Raw genomic sequence first — 22,151 nt, 5'->3', positions numbered from 1 at the left:
ATTTTTCTTAAACTTTGAAGTAGAAAATATGCTAGGTTAATTTCATTTCCGTCTAGAAAATTCATCATTAATCTTTCATCATAAAATAAAATATTACCAAATCTTCCTTCACAAGTTATAAACTTTTGAATGATTACCAACAGGTTTCTCCATGTATTCTTCAAAGTCGTGATTGGTATTCCCTTTTTAAACTCATAAATATTCATACTTGGATTCTTGAGAAAAACCCTCCATTCTCTTTCTTCAATTCTTTTTTTCTTAAACCAACTTTCTCCAATTCTTGGCAATCCTGTCACTTTTGCTATGAAGGATTTTGTCAACACCAACCTCATGTTCCCAATTTCTACTTTGATGCTATCATACGCCCTAGCAAAATATTTTTTTACCTCCTCATGGCCATCAAATTTCTCCATCCATCGAGCTTGCTGCAACATTTGTTTGACCTATGGATATCCCTCCAAAAACCTAATTCCATTTGGCTCTGACCTTATAATAACCGCCATGGTAGAGGAAGTATAACGAATAATCTCTCTTTTGACAGGTTTAAGGAATGGGAAGGAATTTGAGTATGAAATGAGTTAGGAAAACAGAATTTTAGGTGAGAGCATTCTCGGCGCTAAACCATGGTTGAGTGAAATGGAAGTGTTTGACATGCAGATAAATGATGGATGGAGGGATGAGGGTGATTATATCATGGTTAAACCCCGACTCGGTTGATAAGACATTGCTATTTTCGTTAAACCAAAGTCGTGTGAAAAAATTAAGGGTAATCATTATTCAATATAGTAGTAGCAATGGTTACTCATCTTTTTATTTCATAATTCAAATGTTTACCTTTATTATATAACTAAATATTTACATACCTTTTCTCCTTTATCTTACCACTTTTGATTTGTGTTTTGTAGGTTGTCTAGTTGCTTTAGCTGTAATATTGATTGGATTTTGATTGTATCATCATTTCTATTTTATATGGTCACAATCTACCAATTCAACTGCAGAATTTTGTTAGAGCTGCAGAAGTTGACAACTTTGTAGTTGCATTATTTTAAAGTATAAAAAGAGGAATAAAAATAAAATGGGACTATAATAGGGAAAATAAAATCTAAGCTACCAAAAACTCTTGGTTTTAAACTCGGATTTTCTGTATAAACATGCCAACAATGTTGGTTTTCATGTTTATACAATTTTATTATTTTTATTTTTTATATTTTTCCATTTTTTATTATTATTTAAAAAAAAAAGAAGTAAAAGACTAAGTTAGAGGGGAAGAAGAGTTTTTATTCTGACTGTTCCATTATCAAAGACAATTTCAATATCATATGGACCAAGGAAATGAGTTTGAAATTTTCCTTGAAAATCTTTAAATTTTGAATCAAAAAACAATGCCTAATCACCAGGCCGAAATTTTCTTTCTTTGATAAACTTATCATGCCACCTAGATCTTTGTTGTTGGACTATATTGGTTATTTGAATAGCATCTTGTCATATCTCATCAAAGTTCATTCACTTACTCCATTCTTTTTCTTTGGGCTTTTGATAAATCAAGGCCCAATTTAGCTGTTGTTTTAAAAGCCTTTATCTGGAACTCAATAGGAAACAAGCCCTATTTTCCATAAACAAGTTCATAAGGAGTATGTCTATTTGTATTTCTCTATGTGGTACGATATGCCCACAAAGCTTTTGGAAGCTTTCCTACCCAATCTCTTCTATGAAAATCAGTTTTAGCAAGAATTTCTTCAATTACTTTGTTGGTAGATTCAACTTGTCCGTTGGCTTGTGGATGATATGGAGTTGACTTTCTATGTTTGATTTTTTATTCCTCCATTATCTTTTGTACCTACTTAGATGTGAATTGAGTGCCTTGATTTGTCACAATTTACCTTGGAACACTAGAATGAGTGAAAATATCCTCAAAAAGAAATGAAACAACAACATTTTTAGTAGTAGAAGAAAGTTTTTTAGCCTCTACCCATTTTGTGGCATAATCTGTACAAATAAGAATATACCTTTTTTTGTCTTAATGGTGGATTTATTGGACCAAAAAAATCTAGAGCCCATTTTTCAAAAGGTTTAATAAGTACCTGAGGTTGTAAAGGAATTTCATCTGAAGGAACAAGTTTTCCCATTCTCTGATAATTGTCACATATCTTAACATATTCCTTGGCATCCTTAAAAAGAGAAGGCCAATAATGTCCTAAGAGAAGGATTTTATAAGCAGTTCTTTTATCGAAAAAATTTGCTCCACATGGTTCATCATGACAAGCGTTCAATATTTCTAGTACTTCATCTTCTTTAACACATCTTCGAATGATTAGGTCAGGTCCTGTATTGTACAATTCTTCATTTATCTAGGAATAGGTTGCACTACTTTGAATAACCTTTTTTTCTCTCGAGGATATAAGTATGATGGTAACTCCCCTGTAGCCAAATAATTAGCAATATATGCAAACCAAGGAGCTTTAATGGGTACTGCAAAAAGATATTCATCAAGAATATTATCCTCTACAAAAACATCATTATTATCATTTTGGATTCTAGATAGAAAGTCAACAACTATGTTTTGTTTTCCAAGTCTATCCAAAATAGTAATATTAAATTCTTGTAATAAAAATATCCATCTTGTAATTCTACCATTATTAATTGGTTTATTCATTAGATATCTAATTGCATAATTATCTTTGTGTATGAAGGTTTCATAACTAGTGATGTAATGTCTGAATTTATTGATGGAATTTACAACAACTAAAAACTCCTTTTCTGTTACAGTGTAATTTAATTCTGTAGGAGTCAAATTTTTATTGGCGTAGTAAATTGCATAGGGAGTTAAATCATTCTATTCTAATACAGCACCTAAATCTGTATTTGAGGCATCGGTTGAAATGTGAAAAGGGAGTTTCCAATTCAGTCCTCTTAAAATGGGTGCTTCAGAGATCTTTCCTTTCAATGTTTCAAAATATTTTTGGCAATCAAAAGTCCAGATGAATTCCCAATATTTTGTGAGCAATTTGAAAAGTGGAGAGGCTATTTCTGCAAATTTTTCTGTGAATCTTATATAATAAGAATTAAAACCAAGAAAACTTCTAACATCTCTTTGATAGGTTGGAACTGATAATTTGGAAATAACTTCCACTTTAAATGTATCCACTCTATTTCCTGAAATATGGTGTCCTAAAACAATTCCCTCAGTAAACATCATAAAACATTTTTCATGACTTAATGAGATATTTGCTTCTTTACATCTAATGAGAACTTTTTCCAAATTTTTAAGAGCTTCTTCAAAAGAATTTCCATAGACAGTAAAATCATCCATATAAACTTCTACACAATCATGAATTAAATGAGAGAAAATGATAAAACTTGCCCTTTGGAATGTTGCAGGTGCATTACATAACCCAAAAGGAAGTACTCGGTAAGAATAGGCTCCCCATGGACATGTAAAAGTGGTTTTATCTTGATCTTTTGGAGCTACTTGGATTTGGTTGTATCCACTAAAACCATCCAAGAATGAAAAATATTTCTTTCATGCCAATGTATCTAAAACTTGATCTATAAAAGGAAGTGGAAAATGATCTTTAAAAGTACATTTATTTAATTCCTTATAATCAATGCACACTCTCCACTTTAATTCTTTTTTGGAACAATTACCAATGGTGAAACCCACTGGATATCAGATATTGGATAAATGAAATTCACATTTAACAATTTTTGTAATTCCTGTTTAACAATTTCCCTTAAATTTGGATTCATTTTTCTCTGGGGTTGTCAGATTGGTTTTCCATTTTCTTCGGTATAGATATGATGTATACAAGTGTTAGGATCAATTCCTTCAATATCAATGTATTCCCATGCATAATCAGAGGAATGTTCTTGTAACATATCTATCAATTATTCCTTTTGAGATTCTTCCAGATTATTATTAATTTTTAATGTTTTCCCTAGAAAAATTTCTATTAAAGAATTTCCAAATTTCTCTGCAGAATGTAAATACATTTGATGAGATGATAAATATTTAATATTACATTGTTCTTGAAAACTTTTGATAGATTCATAGTATGAAGAAGATTTATTACTTTCCATTAGATTCAAAATATATCTTCTTCATCTATTTGTGAAGTAGCAAAGATTTGTCGTATATCAATATCATCATATATCTATTCTTCACTCTCTAGCTCTATTATTGTTTTTGCATGAGGATATAATGTGAATTTGTTTGTTGAAATTCCATCAAAGATAAACATATCACTGAATCTACAACTTATAAAAGCATCAACTGTAGCTAATCATGGTCTTCCTAGAATCAATGGGTATCCTCCTAGCATTAGGGGAATTTTGACGTCTAAAATGGGCCTCCTAAGTAAAATGTAAAACAAAAATAAAATTTATAAGAACCAATAGGATTGAAGATGAGGACGTAAACCATGGGGGATGATTCACCATTTTTGGAGTAAAAAGGTAAAAAGATAAAAAAAATAATAAAATAATAAAACTACTTTTTCAACTTGTATTTTCAACTTATCTCCCTAAGTTTTTACTCAAATTTGTAGTGGGATTACTTGTTCGATGCAAAATTTAATTCGTCATCCAAGGAGTACCCATGTTGCATACTTTTGATGGACCCTGACACACAAAAGATGAGAAATACATGAAAAAACGTGATTGTAGTAACATTTTTCATGTATTTCTTATTTTTCGTGCAGTAGGGTCCATCGAAAATATGCAACATGGGTACGCCTTGGATAAGGAATGAAATTTTGCATCCAATGAGTTTTTCCACTCGAAATTTTAGTAAACCCATAGGGAGATAAGTTGAAAATACGAGTTGAAAAAATAGTATTTTATTTTTTCCCTCTAAAATTTGATGATGTAATCTTATCTTATTTAATTATTTCCACTACTATTTTAATATTTCCTTAGTAGGCCCATTTTAGTCCTCAAAATTCCACTAATGATTATTATTGGGTGTCAATATTGTAAAGTCAATAGGATATTCCCAAGAATCTAAGGATACAAATATATCTTCCAACACACCATCAAGTTTGATAACAGATCTATTTGTTAATTGCAATAATGTAGGTATATATTGAAGATTAGGGAGTTTCAATTGATTGATAGTTTTTTTACTCATGATGTTTATGGTTGCTTGTTGGAAACGGGATCCCCCAAAGGATAGTTTTGGGGCTATAAGCCCATGTTTTGATCAAATTTTGTAATAAACTTGTAAAGACTCCGCATTTTGTGGTCGCGGAGCGCAGAGGTGTCATAAGTCATAAAGGGTTGTCCTCCCTTAGTTTTGTAAAGTAAAGTCAGCTATTAAAGATCTACCCATGGTCCGCGGACCATGGGATTGTATAAAAAGAGCTAAGCTCTAAGTAGTTTTAGGAACACACAATATCATGTAAGAGAGTCATAGCTCTGAAGTAAGAAGTCTAAGTCTCAGGTCATAGTGTAGGTAGAGGCTCTATAGCTGAGTGCATAGAGGCCTAGGGTGGAAGTCCGAAGCTGAGTGCGTAGACCCCTACAAATGTGTGTGTCGGGCGGATAGAGTTTGTAATCACTTGAAGATATTAGTAAAGAGAAGTATTCTGCAAGTTCTATGTCTTTGTTCCAATTAATGCATCTTGTCATATTATGTATGAATTTCCTTTATAATGTTTATGTGTTGCGCGAATGTGTATAATTATATGGATAATTGAATGCAAATAAGAATATCTATTTACATGGTGCTAACTATGAATATCTAATACGATAAGTAAGATTCTTAAGATAACTTGATAATCTATGCAATATGCTGCCTTAGCAATGCGAAAGTATCTGAATCAAAGGTTAGGGTTGTGCGAAGGTTAGCCGTACCCTTTCACAGAGGTACTGATGGCTGGAGTAGAGGGCTAGTATGACAAGCACTAGATCTAAGTGACCTATACAAAGCGAGGAATAGAAGGAATAAAATGACATCACGACCATATCATGGTGCGGAAACTTGGTTCCAGAATCCCACCATACTACTTCAGGTGAGACTTTGGTTCGTGCTCCATGGACTGATGCTGAAAGGGCCAGTAGTGTAGGGATTTGTTTGGCTAACTGACACTAAACCTGGGTCAGGTCTCATCAAGCCAAAAATTGGTTCTCTTGCCGAGACCAGAATTTGCATAAGAGATGTGTGATGTTGTATCACTAGAATCCAACTAAGAAAGAGATCAGTGATTGGTTGATAGGAAGATCCATGAATTCATGGCACATGAGAACAAAAACCCACGACTGGAAAATGAAAAGTGGCTAAACAGGTACCTATATACAGAGATACACAAGATATTCTTCTATTCCTTTCCAGTCGAGATATACGAGTGGATCGCAAAGCTAGCATATAGCCAAGGAAGGTGGAAAATTGACAGTCCTATTGTGTGGACGCCGGAGCTAGTACAGAGGTTGGAAGCATATGAAGATAATATCACCTGTGTTGTCAATTATTAGCTCGATCGTGTCACAACGGGATTTGTAACTAAATTGACGGTTGATACCTCAGTTAGGTACAGTGAGGCGGAGCGAAACTTTTTCAAAGGACCACGAGGAAAGTACGTGAAATCTTTGAATACCTAGATTAAAATGCTATTGTGCAAAAAATGGGTTATGCAGCTACCTTGATGTTTGGAGCTACATGAAGTGGAAAAACTTACAGGAACGAAGGAAAAAAGTCTCCTAAATATAGCCCATTGATTTCACCTCTGCGACGTGACGAAGAAGGGGTAATGCATGTTTCTCTGTGAAGTGTTATTCAGTTAATAAGACAAGGATTCCCATGACTGCCACCTCCAACTTTGCCTCCATTGCCTGCGACTTCACTTGTATCACCTTCGCCTCTACCGCAGTTCAGTATGGAAAATTCAGTGAAGATTCCTTTGTTCAAGGGCTTGGGAAATGAGGACCCAGACTAGTTCTGGTTCATTATGAAAGTTGTATGGGAAGCTCGGGGCATTATAGATGATAACATGAAGAAGGTGACATTGGTTAGTGCTCTGCAGGATCACGCGCTAGCCTAGTACATCAAGTACTCTAATGATAACCTGAATACTAAAGTGGTAGATATCCAGACGACACTGAGCAAAGAATTCGGTAGGTCTAAATTTGAAGCACAGTATATTGTAGGGTTGAAGGAAATTGTGATGCAACCAGGTGAGACACCTTGGGTATTAGATTAGAGGTTGAAGTGTAAAAACTGCGAAGCTAACATGAACTTAACAGATGAACAACATCATGAATGGTTTGTGGCCTCGCTCCTGCAACACCTAAGGGTTATGCTGTCACAACAAAAGATAACAACTCAGGAAGAGGCCTTGGAGATTGCAATGGGATTGCATGAAACACCGATGCAAGATCAAAATCTGGGGGTTTAGCAAATCCATGTGTAGTTGAAAAATCTTTGCCTTGAAATGAAAATTTTGAAGCATGATAGAAAAGTTCGACTAGAAGTGCACGAAGAGGTATGGTGTCTGAAATGAAAGAGTTAGGGGCTGAAAAAGACCATTATCTAGTCTTTGCGAACTGCATTGCAGGAGGAGGACCAATGCCTTTGAGGCCTAAATATCAAGCTGGACCAAGCGCGGGGCCTGCATTGTGGTGCGTTATCTATCAGGTAGTAGGAAAACATACCATGGATAGCTGTCATTTATTGCAAAACATTGTGCAGACACCGCAACAACTGTTTTGCAACTTCTATCGGTCAGTAGGGCATGATGAACGTAACTACAGAACTTATTAATTGATGATGGATAGAACTCTCGCCTATAGGGTCTAGGCAAAAACGTGCCCCCTTGACCAGAGCGTGAGGATGGCGTAGACAGGCTTTCAGGGGCGTGGATGAGGCCGAGGAGGAGGAGGACCTAGAAGAGGTCAAGGGTAGTTGATCTGCTATGATTGCGGAGGACCAAGACACTATTCCTGTGATTACACTAACCCAACACGTTCGTCGTGAAAGTACTGCACTCTGTTTGATCATGAAAAGGAAGACTGTCCTATGCTGATAGCTAAGATACATGACAAAGGGTGGCTACCACCTCCGGCAACTCAGAACCTGCAAATGATGAGGTTTGAGCCACGCGAAGAAGACTTGAACATAAATATAGTTCTTCGAAGTGGAATCAAAATAGTAGATGACAAGGGGAAACAACCTGAAGATAGTACATGGGTTCCCAAAGCTCAGGCGAAGGAGGCTGAGTTCAATTTGGAACACGCACATGAAACCTTGATGGATACGAAAAAGAGCTTCACTGAGGCCTCCAGCTCAGGGAGCAAGGATAAGCCTAATCAAGAGATGTACCCTTCTATGCTTACAACCTTCCTAGAGACCTGCATGAAGCTACTACGTGATAGCAAGGCTGTGAAGGGATTACAAGAGCTTATAAATAGATGTGTCGGAAACACTCTAGCTGAGTTGCGCATAGTACGAAAGCTTGATAAGCATAAAATAAGGATCGGATGGGAGATGAGACTGACCATGCAGATAGAAGAGTATGAAATGGATCAGGTTATATTGGACCTGGGGTTAGACACGAACGTCATACCAAAACAAACTTGGGAGTAGATGGGGAGACCCGCGCTGCAATGGTCTCTGATTCAGCTGAGGATGAAAAATCAACAGAAGATCATCCCCATGGGGCGACTGTAGGGGGTGACTGTGGATATTGAAGGTGCGAGCGTAATGGCTAATTTTGAAGTAATAGAAATTGTGGATGACAACAACCCCTATCATATGCTCCTTGTAATTGATTAAGCTACTAATATGAATGGGGTAATCAATCTAAAGAAGTGAAAGATGATATTTGAGAAGAAATCACTACGTGTAATTGTACCCCTAGATCCTGTTGAAGGTTTGTGTTAAACTGAACTAATCCATGATTATGAGAGTGATAACGGTATGGAATGTATCTATAAGATAATAGTGCGATACCAAGATTGGATGAATCCCACTACGGATGGACGAATTACATGGGATCGTGAGAGTTCCTGTACCTCAGACTCCAAGGAGGAACTAGAGCACTGGCAAAATCGGCTACATGAGGTGACTACACTGAGTTGCAACATGATGACCCAATCACTGCACTCTGTGTTGTTAGAGGTAAGAAATCTACCTAGCTATGATGGCCTGAATGATGTAGATATCTTTCTGGATGCATTTGAGAGGGAGGTACTAGAAAAACAACGCTTCTAGGCGTTAGACTGGGCACTGCACGCTACGCCCACAATATGGTGGGGTACACACAAGGGAAGCTTTGATGATTGGCACAAATGTAAGGGAATGATGAGAACTCCCTTTGGGAAGCTAAAGGTGTGAATGACAAACAAGTATGATGGGCAGAATGACCCACACACGCACTTGGCCAAATGGGCTTAGGCTTATGGAGAGAAGCCCTAGCCTGAATGGGTGCACTTGTTCTATCACAACCTGGATGTCATCCCAATGAACTGGTATGTAGAAATAGAGCTCTACCATGGTACATGTGAATGGGATATTCTATGTGAAGTATTCATAATGGCATTCAGTTTTGAAGATGGGTTTGACAGTATTGATGAGGTGCTACAAGAGGTGAAAGTAGCAATCTTTAGGATACCGTAAGATCCTCTAGATCTGATTCAACCTGAGTGGGATACTTAGTTGAGTCACACTCTAGAATGCTATAATGTAGCCATTGAAGAAGAGGATGAGGATCCGCGAAAGATTAACATCCCTGAAACAGAAGGTCACCACGAGGTTGAAGGACCGCAGATTGAGAATCCTGATATAACCGCGCCATTGAAAAAAAAACAGGTAAACATTGGTATTGAGGAAGAACCCAAATTCGCAAGGATTGGGGATTACTAGGATGATGCGACTATGGATAAGGTCGATGAATTGCTCCACGAGTACCAGGATTTATTCCCTACCAAGTTTATGGATTTAAAAGGGATAATTAGGGATCTGGGTGTTGTGAAGATCACATTGAAGCTCGATGTGAGGCCGATGAAGGAAAGACCTTACCACATCAATCCAAAGTATAAGGAGAAGGTCCGCTTAGAGACAGAAAAGATGCTCGTGATAGGTATCATTGAACCTGTGGAAGAATTTGATTGGGTAAGCCCAATGGTGGTACAGGAAAAGAAGCAGAAGGATGAAATAAGGATATGTGTGGATCTTAGAAAGTTGAATGATGCTTGCTTACATGATCCTTTCCCGACTCCAATCACTAATGAAGTGTTGGACAATGTATGTGGCCAGGAAGCATATTCCTTCACTGATGGGTTCTTTGTGTACCACCAGATCAAAATCGCATGAGAGGATAGGAGTAAAACAACCTTCGCAATTGAGTGGGGTTGTTTTTAGTACATTGTAATGTCATTTGGATTGAAGAATGCGCCTACGATTTTCTCATGCATAGTTGTTGCTACGTTGAAAGAGTTTATTCATAAGTTCTTGGAAGTATACTTTGATGATTGGACTATGTTTAGGCTGGTAAAATGTCATGTAGCAAGCTTACGCTTGATGCTGGATACTTGTCGAAGATACCAGATCGTGCTCAATCTGAAGAAGTTCTTTTTTTGTGTTCCCTTTGGGACCCTGCTGGGTCATGTGGTTTGCAGACAGGGATTGATGGTAGACCTCACGAAGATCATGGTGATACTGAACTTTTTTGAAAATGGCAACAAGAAATGCTAAAAATAGAAGTGCTAAAAATAGCACTGCTATAAATAGCAGTTCAGGCATCAGTGCTGGATTGAGCAACAGGGAATGAAAAATGGATGTGTTAAAAATAACATTTATATTTTGAGCAATTTGGGATGGATTCCAATTTTAGTTAGTCCCTGTACTAAAATTTAGAAATAAAATTCGAATTTGATCTTACCAGCTGTTTGAAAAATAATTAATTAATTCACCATGAGTTAATTAGTTGTGGAAAATCAAACATGAAGTCTATGTGAGGACATGCAACAGTTTCTCCATTGGTTGAGGAATTTATCCATCAGTTAAAGAGATAAGGATGAGTTCTAATTTGAGTTGTAATTAGTTTGCTCAGTTAATTGAGTCATGTCCAATTAGATTGATTTAAAAAGTTTGTTCAAATTAATGTGAGTTTAGTTAGTTAATGCATGCTTGCATATAACTGTTGTTCTTCAGATAACTGAATATTCTCTCATGAATAACTCATGCATGTCAGTTTAGATAGAGACCCAGTTGAGATAAGAGGAGGGACAATGTACTATCAGCTAGATGGATTTTTCCTATAAAGGAAGCTCATCCATGGAGAAGGATTTATCTCCTTCAGGATTGCACAGTTAGATCAGAGGTTAGCGAGTGTGTGAAGAGGCCAATTCACACATGTGGCTTCACTGGACCCCAAGGTAAATTGATCAAAGAAATAGGAGGCTTGGGGGGGAAGATGAGAAGGTTTGATAGAGGCCTTTGATTGTCTATGAGTAGCAGAGGTATTACAGAGAGAGCATAATAGCTTTTGAGCTGATTCTTTTTGTAATACTGAACATATTTCCACTTGTATGATAATACAGAGTTGGGGTTTTAGGCTGGTGTTTCCCCCTGAATATTTCTTCTATGTTATGTGTGATTGATCTCTTCTTATCAGTTATATGTGTTCAATTGATCTTGCTTATGTTCGATTAAGCTTCCGCTAAATTGGTTCTAGAATTAGATCAAGTATTTTGCTTTAGTATATTGCATTATCAGGTGATCTACAGGTGGAAATTTCTACATGGTATCGGAGCAAATGTGATCAAGGAAGAACAATATACAAGAAGGGAGAAGTTGAAGTTTGTGATTCCTGAATATAGAAATCGAGTTCTTATCACATCTCTATTTCACCTATGGCGTTCAATGGTTTGAGAATCGAATATGCCCTTGATGGCAGTTCAAATTATATAGCCTGGAAGGATCGCATGGAAGCAGTACTAGAGGATAAAGGTCTAAAGGAATTCATTGATCAAGAAGTTCCCAAGCTGATTGGTGCTGCTAAATTGGCTAAATGGAAGAAATTTGTGGCTAGAGAAAGGAGAATCCTTCTGGAGGGAGTTCGAGACCACACAGTCTCGAGTCTCCATGGGAAGGAGACACCGTTTTCAATGTGGAAAGCATTGAAAGATGTATATCAGAATAGTAGTGGTTAGAGGAAGCTGGCACTGAAAGACAAGCTTCAAAAAATCAAGTGTGAAAATGGTGACACGATCTCTATGTATCTGAACAAGCTCGCCACATGTAGGGATGAGCTTGGAAGTGTAGGGATCATGACAGCTGATGATGACATGGTGAGTCTTGCACTCCTCGGTCTTCCTAAGAGCTGGCATAGCTACCAAGAGTCGATTAATGGAAGAGAGAAACTACCAGATTGGGAATGAATTTGGTTGGATCTGATGCAAGAGGAGATAATAAGAAGCACTAGAGATGGTTCTTCATCCATGGAGGATGAAGAAAATTGTGCCTTATTGAGTAAGGCAAAGAAGGGGAAGGAGAAGGATTCTTATTCCAATTCGAGTTCTTCCCATGGTGGGAAGAAGTTTGAAAAATCAAAAGTTCAATGCTTTCGTTGTCATGAGGTGGGCCATTTTGCTACAAAATGTCCACTGAGGAAATCCAAGAAGGGATCCGTGGAAGGATCTAAAGGTGAGGCATTGGCCTCACATTTTGAGTTGGATTTCACACTATTCGCATGCATGGTTTCATCCATGGTGGGAAGTGGTTGGTTTCTTGACAGTGGAGCTTCTTTCCACATGACCAGTGACAAGAGTTTGTTCAGTACCTTGGATGAGAAAGAACTCCAGATACTCATAACGATAGGTAATGATGAAAATTATAGTGTCTCACGTGTAGGCACAATTATTTTTCAGAGGGAGCATGGAGCTTGAATTACCATGATTGATGTCAATTATGTACCAGGACTAAAGAGAAATTTGGTGTCGATCGCGATGCTGGAAGATAGAGGCTATGATGTAGTATTTAGTAAGGGAAAGGTTTTCTTTAGACACATCATCACTAGACAGGCGAAGCAGATCGATTCATGGGTCAAGAACCTATATGATCTTGAGGTTCAAGATGCATTCAAAGCCTTGAGAAATAAGGCAACTGATGGAGACTTGGTGGTTGAGAGGGAGAGTACATTACCTCTCAACATGCAGCATTAGAAGAAGTCTCAGATGATTGTGGAGGAGCTACGATTGGTGAAGCAGCTTCAGGAGGTTGTGGAGCAGCCATAACTAAAGAAGCTGAGAGGAGATCAAGTAGAGACATCTACTCATGCAGAGACCTCCAGTAGGGGGAAATTTCAAGCCAGGTGAGCAGAGGGATCACATGCAATAATACCTCCAGGTAGGAGGTGGGGCGATGTGGAGTGATCATCCCATGGAGGTTGAAATAGGGGCAGGATCCTTGAGGTACCCAACCTCTTTGATTTGACTTTGCTATAGGAGCCCCAATGAGGAGTAGCAGGACTAGATGATTGAGTGGAGATAGATGCAGATGGAGTGGCAGAGAGAGCTACAGTGCAGGAATCCCAAGATAGTGTAGAGCTAGCAGGCTACATTAATGAAAGAGGCACAGGAGTGTTGCACCAGTGTAAGATGGCACAAAGAGGTGTGCAATGGTGCGAGATGCATCGAGTGTTGCAGTAGCTCAGAGGTTAGAGAGGGAGCACTTTTCAGCAACAGATGGAGCTTCAGCATCAGACTATGTTTCTAGCCCAACAGAGAGGTCAATTTGGAGTTTTTTTTGTTCTAGAGTTGCTGGAGCAACCACACTTGGTAGAAGTGTTGCATGCAAAACATTCCAAAGGTTCAGGATTGGGTTTGAGTTGAAGCCTTTCTTGTTGAGAGGGAGTGTTGAAAATGGCAACAAGAAATGCTAAAAATAGAAGTGCTAAAAATAGCACTGTTATCAATAGCAGTTTAGGTACCAGTGCTGGATTGAGCAATAGGGAATGAAAAATGGAAGTGCTAAAAATAGCATTTCTATTTTTAGCAGTTCGGGATGGATTCCAATTTTTCTTAGTCTCTGGACTAAAATTGAGAAGTAAAATTCGAATTTGATCTTACTAGCTATTTGAAAAATAATTAATTAATTCACCATGAGTTAATTAGTTGTGGAAAATCAAACATGAAGTCTATGTGAGGACATGCAACAGTTTCTCCATTGATTGAGGAATTTATCCATTAGTTAAAGATATAAGGATGAGTTCTAGTTTGAGTTGTAATTAGTTGGCTGAGTTAACTGAGTCAAGTCCAATTAGATTGATTCAAATAGTTTGTTTAAATTAGTGCGAGTTCAGTTAGTTAATGCATGCTTCCATATAACTGTTGTTCTTCAGATCACTGAATATTCTCTCATGAATAACTCATGCATGTCAGTTTAGATAGAGACCTAGTTGAGATAAGAGGAGGGACAATGTACTATCAGCTGGATGGATTTTTCCTATAAAGGAAGATCATCCATGGAGAAGGATTTATCTCCTTCAAGATTGTGTAGTTAAATCAGAGGTTAGTGAGTGTGTGAAGAGGCCAATTCACACATGTGGCTTCATTGGACCCCATGGAAAATTGTGCAAGGAAATATGAGGCTTGGAGGGAAGAGGAGAAGGTTTGATAGAGGCCTTTGGCTGTCTATAAGCAGCAGAGGTATTACAGAGAGAGAAGGATAGATTTTGAGCTGATTCTTTTTGTAATACTAAACATATTTCCACTTGTATGATAATACAGAGTTGGGGTTTTAGGCTAGTGCTTTCCCTTGGATATTTCTTTTGTGTTATGTGTGATTGATCTCTTCTTATCAGTTATATGTGTTTAATTGATCTTGATCATGTTCAATTAAGCTTTCGCTAAATTGGTTGTAGAAGTAATCAAGTATTTTGCTTTAGTATATTGCATTATCAGGTGATCTACAAGTGGGAATTTCTACAAACTTGGAGGCGCCAAGGAGTATGAAACAATTGTGCACTACCCTAGGACATACGGGATACTAAAGAAAGTTTATCAAAGGCTATGCCAAATCACCATGCCTATGGAAAGGTTGTTGAAGAAGGATGTCACATTCTGTTGGAATGAGGATTTTAAGAAGAGCCTGGATGAATTGAAAGAAAAGATGGTCACTCCACTTATCCTAGTCTTCCTGGATTGGAAGGAGGAGTTTCATGTACATGTCGACGCGTCGTATATAGTGCTGGGAGTAGTACTGACATAGGCTGGTGGAGATGACTTGGACCATCCTATATCATTTGCAAGCAGAAGGTTATCCAAGGCGGAGAAGAAATATTCCACCTCCAAGTGCAAAGGGTTGGCCATGGTGTATGCGCTCCAGAAGTTTAGACACTACTTGTTGGGAGGCCATTTTAAGATGTATACAGATCCCTCCACGCTAAAGTACTTGTCAATAAGCCTGTGTTTGGGGGGAGAATCTACAGGTGGCTCTTATTCCAGGACTATGATTTTGAAGTTATTGTGAACCCTGGATGACTTAACATAGGACCAGACCATCTGTTGTGCATTGAAACAGGGGAAGAGCCCACTAATTTGAAGGGATTGTGTGATGTGCAACTATTTGTAGTGCATGTCATGGATGGTAATTTTGAGGATATAATACACTCCCTAACAATAAGGAATACCCCAGAAGGATACACCATCCAGTAGAAGAAGGAATTAGTGGTGCACGCAGCATATCTCTCTATCATTGCTGGGCATCTGTACAAGATGGGGTTTGATGAGATATTGCAACAACATGTACCTGAGTTTGAAAGAAGCAGCATCCTCGCGGATGCTCATGGGGGCACCGCGAGAGGACATTATGCAGGGAGAGCGACCGCGCAGAAGATTCTACGCGTAGGGTTGTGGTGGCCAACCCTCCATCATGACTCAAAAGTGTATTGCAAGGCGTGTGATGTGTGTAAAAGGACTAGCAGGCCATAGTGAAGGGATGAGATTCCGTTGAATCCACAAACGACATTGCAACCCTTTGAGAAATGGGTGATAGATTTTGTGGGACCCATTCAGCCCCAGGGAAAGACAGGAATGAGGTACATTATCACCGCGGTAGAGTATTTGACTCAGTGGGCAGAAGCACAACCTGTGAAGGATTTCACGGTGCGACTACTACAAATTTCCTCTTTGAGCATGTATTGATGTGATTTGGCTGTCCAAAGATCTTGATGAGTGATCACAATACGCACTTTTTGAATCAAACGATCAGTGCACTAATCGAGAAATTTCAAGTATATCACCAAAATAGCATGCCTTATCACCCGCATGCTAACGGGACAGTGGAAGCATTCAATAAAGTGCTGGAGAATGCATTGACCAAGGTTTTCAATGCTCAGCAAAGTGATTGGGACCTACACATACCTGCAGTACTATGGGCTTATTGGATGACATGCAAGAAGTTGACTAGACAAACTCCCTTTAGGCTTGTGTATGGTGGGGAAGCAGTAATGCATATGGAATATATTGTGCCTAGTCTACACATGGCAACGCTCATAGGTATGATGGATCATAGAGCCCTAGAGGGAATTTTTGCGTAGCTGGATGAGCTTGAGGAAGAGAGATTCCTAGTTGGATTTCACCAACAGGTCCAAAAGCAGCGAGAAAAGGCCTGGCATGATCAACACATTAAGAGGCGCACATTTAAGGTAAATGACTTGGTTTTGTTATATGACAGCAAGTTTGATAAATTTCAAGGGAAATTCAGGATGCACTGGTTAGGGCCCATGTCATTCAGGAAATTACTGATTGAGGAGCAATACAACTGGTCAAATTAAATGGAGAACCCTTCGCAGGAAAGGTGAATGGAAATCACTTGAATCCATACACCAGTAGTCCGACCATGTGACTAGATGAAGGTAGCACAGTCTTAGTGTTGTAGGAAGATGAAACGAGGTGCAGGACTATAAACTACATTGCCTGGTTTGGGGAGTGTTATCACTTAGGTTGTTCCCTAAACTCCTCAAAGGGAATACAGCCGAGGTAACCACTAACCAATATTTTAGCTACAGATTCTAGCCAATCTGCAACCAGAGAGGGCTCTCTCTGGCTGCAGATTGGCTAGAATCTGCAGCTAAAAGATTGGTTAGTGGTTACCTTGACCGTATTCCCTTTGAGGAGTTTAGGGAACAACCTGAGTGATAACAGGGAGATGCACGATTGGAGGATTGGGTGAAGCAAGGAAGTTTCATAGGGTTTGTGGCAGCGTGAAGAGAGCTACGCTACCGAGGGAGAAATCACACAAGTCAGCTGGAAAGTGACTTTTAAAGTCACTGTTCATGATTTGATGGTAGAAATATGACAAAATGGAGTGGGTGGCCAACATTTAAGATAGAGTTTAAGGCTTAGATCCTTGAAAATATTCTGCCAATCCGGCATTAATGAACCGTTTTTGGGGGGAACGGTCAGATTTGAATTCAAAATTCCCTATAAATTACAAGTGGTTGTCCGACGAAAAATAGTTGGCATTTTGAGAATTGAGTTGTTGAGCTTTCAGGCACTCATGAAACGAGAATTCTTTGAGGCTTTGAAAGCGACTCAAGCATTTGGAAACATACTTGAGACATCACAAGCACTGTTGGAGAGCATTATGTCAACACCTGCAGAAGCTATAAATACCGAAGAAATAGTAGAGGAGCCGATGCTGGAAGTTGAGATGGAGGCAAAGGAAGCTGCTCCAGCAGTGGCCGAAGTATTAGCAGAAGTCCCTAAATCGCCAAGGATGCCGAGACCCAAGCCAAAACTAACTAAGAAAACTGTGAAGGATAAAAAGGGCAAGCCTCCTACCATACTGGTGTGCGCATTTCCAAGGAGAAACCCACCGAAGCCCACCGCACTAGAGAAGCGAAAAGCTATAAATTTGGAGTCAGAGGAGGAAGACATTGAAGACATCCCAATGGACGATGAGGATGTGGGGGTCGAAGTAGAGGAGGTTGAAGCCTAGGGTGCGTACCCTATACTCGGTTGTCGGAGTAGGCACCTCTGCGTAGACCCACGACTAAGGTACCAAAGGACATCGATGAGAGCAAGACCCCCTTGCAAACCCCTCTGCTGCTGAATGAGATTATTTTCGATGAACCGCGCTTGGCATGAGTGTTGTTGCTGAAACTTGAAGACTCGGACTTGGCCAATCACGATAAGTTCCCACACCTAGCGACCGAGTAGCTGATGTGTCGTATCATTGATATAAACTCTGGAATGACTGCATTGGAGCCACGGAGGTGGCTCCGAGGAGTAGATAAGTCAGGGTTGCTCAACCTACTTTGGGTGCCGCACTACAATTGCACCCCGGTGATAGTTTTAGTCATCAAGCAACTACTGTGCTTGGTGCATGATGGGTGTTTGTGGCTGGAGGAGCCAATACCCATCATAGATAGATTGATTCACCGCATAATGCGATTGTCGTATACAGGCGATAATCTGGCCATGATATTTGGCGGAAAAGATGGTGAATAGGCTCTCGCGGATTCTATGAAGGAAACATTTAAGTTAGTGAAGAAGCCACACAGATACACTATATCCATCATCTATGACCCTGCTGTGAAGGTAGCCACATAGACCTTAGCATGGAAGGTGATGAGGAAATGTCACGTCGATGAGGTGTCGGTGCCTGTCGTCACACTAGCAGAAGGAGTCCAATTCAACTGGTCAGACTACCTTCCTGGAGAGTTCCTAGAAAACTGCTGCGAAGCATAGGAGCTTAGCAAGATGTTCCACTATGCATGGCTCTTGTTGTCGATTGTGATGGTAGTGTGGCAGTTGCTAGAGGATAGCTAGTTCCCTTTAGTCATGCAAGACCTCCTTGAAGAAGTGAAGTACGCTTCATTGTGGGTGACCAAGGACGCGTACCAAGTCAGGGACATCAAGATATTTTGGATCTTGATGGAGATGAACATCTGGATGGCCATTTATCGAAAATCACAATTGTCGCCTATAGTGTACACTAACCTGCAGGGCTATGCTGAATTCAAAGTAGAATTCCATCGAGTATGCATCAGGGCACAGAAGAACCCTGCATAGAAATGGTACAACTTGCCTTATCTAGCAACATATGACGCCATTGATGCAGTGCTTGATCAATGGCCGATAGAGTGGTGTGCTACCAAAGACTTGGCGGTGGGCAAGAGTAAGTCTGCCGCATAAAAGAAAAAGGAGGAGGCTAAGCTTAAGATGACACAGCTAGCCGAAAAGAAGAAAAAGGAAGCCGCTGATAAGGCCTAGGCAGAGTGCAGGGCCATGCAGTAGATAGGGAATTAGACTGGTGGGATAGAGTAGGGCTCTGATAAAGGCGTGAGGTCGCATTCACTTGAGACAGAGGAGGAGAAAGAATAGCACAACATGGAACTTGAGGAACTTCCGCCCACATCAAGCGCCCAAGGGAGTTGGAGAAGGGAGGGCCTAGGAAGAAGTCAAAGGTGATGAAGACCTCACTAGACCCTATCACATTAATAGAGGGTGACTTGCATGAAATTGGTGACACACTGAGGGATGTCACTGTGGAGGCCTTGCAACGATTTGAGTAGAAACAACAGATCGTCTTGGGGGCTATCCAGAGAGGGTTTCAGGATGGCAAAGTGTCTACCAACCTCACTATTGGTACTTCAGAGGCTGCCAATATGCTATGCACAAAGGCTTCCAGTGTGATAGTGCTACCTGATGGAACACTAACCACAGAGAAAGAGGCTGACAGGCTCGCTGTCAGCACCCCAAAGGGAGTATTGTTGAACCTGGTAGCGCTCTTGCGAAAAATGCTCCACCTCTTGTAGGATGGAGTGATTGCAGAGCTAAGGGCCTGAGATCACTGCGCCCTCTAGGTGATCAGTGAACAATGGATCAACAATGAGAAGATGGCACTACAGAGAGATGCTTTCATCACCGCTGAGATTGAAGTGACCAATCAGAGCAAGCACATTATTCAGGTCATTGAGGAGGCATGTTGAATGGTCCTAGAGTTGGCCATTTCAGAGGAGGAGCTAATCGAGGTACGTATCCACAAGCTGGCCACAGGGGTGAGAGATACTCGTACTGAGATGGTGAGGGTTTAGTTGGAGTTGAACCTACAAATCACGGAGTTATAGTTGAAGGCCTAGCCTTCAACTCCACCAGAGGTGAAGGAGCAATGGGCAACCGCTGTCACAGAAGTAGTAGCGGTAGTGGACAGTACAGTAGTAGACTGCATGCAATTGTTTGAATAGTCATTTGAGGTCTTGACTAGCTTGCAAGAGGACCCCAATGTACAACGGGTAGAGATGGAATCACGTGAGCTACAATAGCGCTATGATGAGGTTAAGAGCACAGCATGAACCATTGCGCTGACACAAAGACTAGCCAAGATGCAAGAAGCTAAGAAGCTAAAGGAATAGGTGGACGCAGTGTTGCACAAGGAAGAAGTGTTAAAGGCAAGACCAAAGCCCTGGCTAGATGAGGCTTACATAGTGACAAGATCTATCGAAGGCAAGCTTACGACTCTAAAAGCGATGCTAAAAAAGCTTCAAGCTAATAGCACAGGAGCAGTGACCGAGCAGATGGTTGATTATGTGAACCAGGTGGCAACATAGTGCATGGCCGAAGTTGTGGTCATACAAGTTAAGTTGGAAGGGCTTTGCACAAAGATCTTTGTGTCTGTCGAGTGCTCGAGGGCGAGTCACGATGTTTGTGTTGGGGGTCTGTTCGGAACGAGATCCCCCAAAGGACAGTTTTTGGGATAAAATCCCACTTTTTAATCAAATTTTGTAATAAACTTATAAAGACTCTGGATTTTGTGGTCACAGAGCGCGGAGGGGTCATAAGTCATAAAGGGTTGTCCGCCCTTAGTTTTGTAAAGTAAAGTCAGTTGTAAAATACCTACCCATGGTCTGTGGACCATGGGATTGTATAAAAAGAGCTAAGCTCTAAGTAGTTTTAGGAACACACAATATGATGTAAGAGAGTCATATCTTTGAAGTAAGAAGTGTAAGTCTCAGGTTGTAGTGTAGGTAGAGGATCTTCAGCTGATTTTGCAGAGGCCTAGGGTGGAAGTCCACAGCTGAGTGTGCAAACCTATATAGCTGTGTGTGTAGGGCAGATAGAGTCTGTAATCGCTTGATGATATCAATAAAGAGAAGTATTATGCATGTTTTTTGTCTTTATTCTGATTAATGCATCTTGTCATATTATGTATGAATTTTCTATATAATTCTTATGTGTGGCACGAATGTGTATAATTATATTGGATAACTAAATGCAAATAAGAATATCTGTTTATGTGATGCTAACTGTGAATATCTAATAAGATAAGTGAGATTCTTAGGATAACTTGATAATCTGTGCAATACGCTGCCTTAGCAATGCAAAATTATTTGAATCAAAGGCTAGGGCTATACGAAGGTAAGTCATACCCTTTTGTGGAGGTACTGATGGTTGAAGTAGAGGGCTAGTATGACAAGCCCTAGATCTAAGTGACCTGCATGAAGGCAAGAATAGAAGGAATAAAATGACATCACGACCATCTCAGGCTACAGAAACTTGGTTCTAGCATCCCCCATACTGCTTCGTGTGAGACTTCAGTCAGCGCTCTGCGGGTTGATGCCAAAAGGGCCAGTAGTGTAGGGATTTGTTTGGCTAACTAACACTGGACCTGGGTGAGGCCCCTTCAAGCCAACACTGCTCCTAAACCAATAAATGTGTTTGGAATTTCAATTCCATTGATGTGTGTTTTCATAATCGGACTTCCAGGATCAAGATGTTTCTGAATTGTTATTTTTCCTATCATGATATCTACAATTTTTCTGACTAACTGAATTCTTTTTACTTATTCTATTTTTCTTCAAGGTTTTTTAATACTTAACTCCCTAATTGTCTTTGCAAACATTTATATTTCTTTGGTAGCTTGTAAGAAAGGAAATTTTATGCAAACATTCTTCAGTTCATCTATCTTATCATAATCAGGAAGCACAATCTGTTTTTCTACCCCTTTATCAATTTTCAATCTTTCAGGAAAGGATGGTGTTTGAATAGAAACTCAAGGTTGTTGTATGATGGGAGTTGAGTTTATTGGAACATTATCATGATGTGTAGGGGTGTTTTTTTTTGAAAATTTTCCTCCTTATGAGGAGATCTCTCTTCTTTAGAGAGGTTTTCTTTTTTAGATTTCTGAATAACAATAGATGGTGACTTATTTT

The sequence above is a fragment of the Pinus tabuliformis genome, chromosome 4_1 (assembly GCF_031772625.1).
Source record: "Pinus tabuliformis cultivar Carrire ecotype Pingquan chromosome 4_1, CPIR1, whole genome shotgun sequence".
NCBI classification, from domain to species: Eukaryota; Viridiplantae; Streptophyta; class Pinopsida; order Pinales; family Pinaceae; genus Pinus; species Pinus tabuliformis.
The sequence above is the reverse complement of the archived record's forward strand: the minus strand, read 5'-3'. Positions refer to the sequence as shown.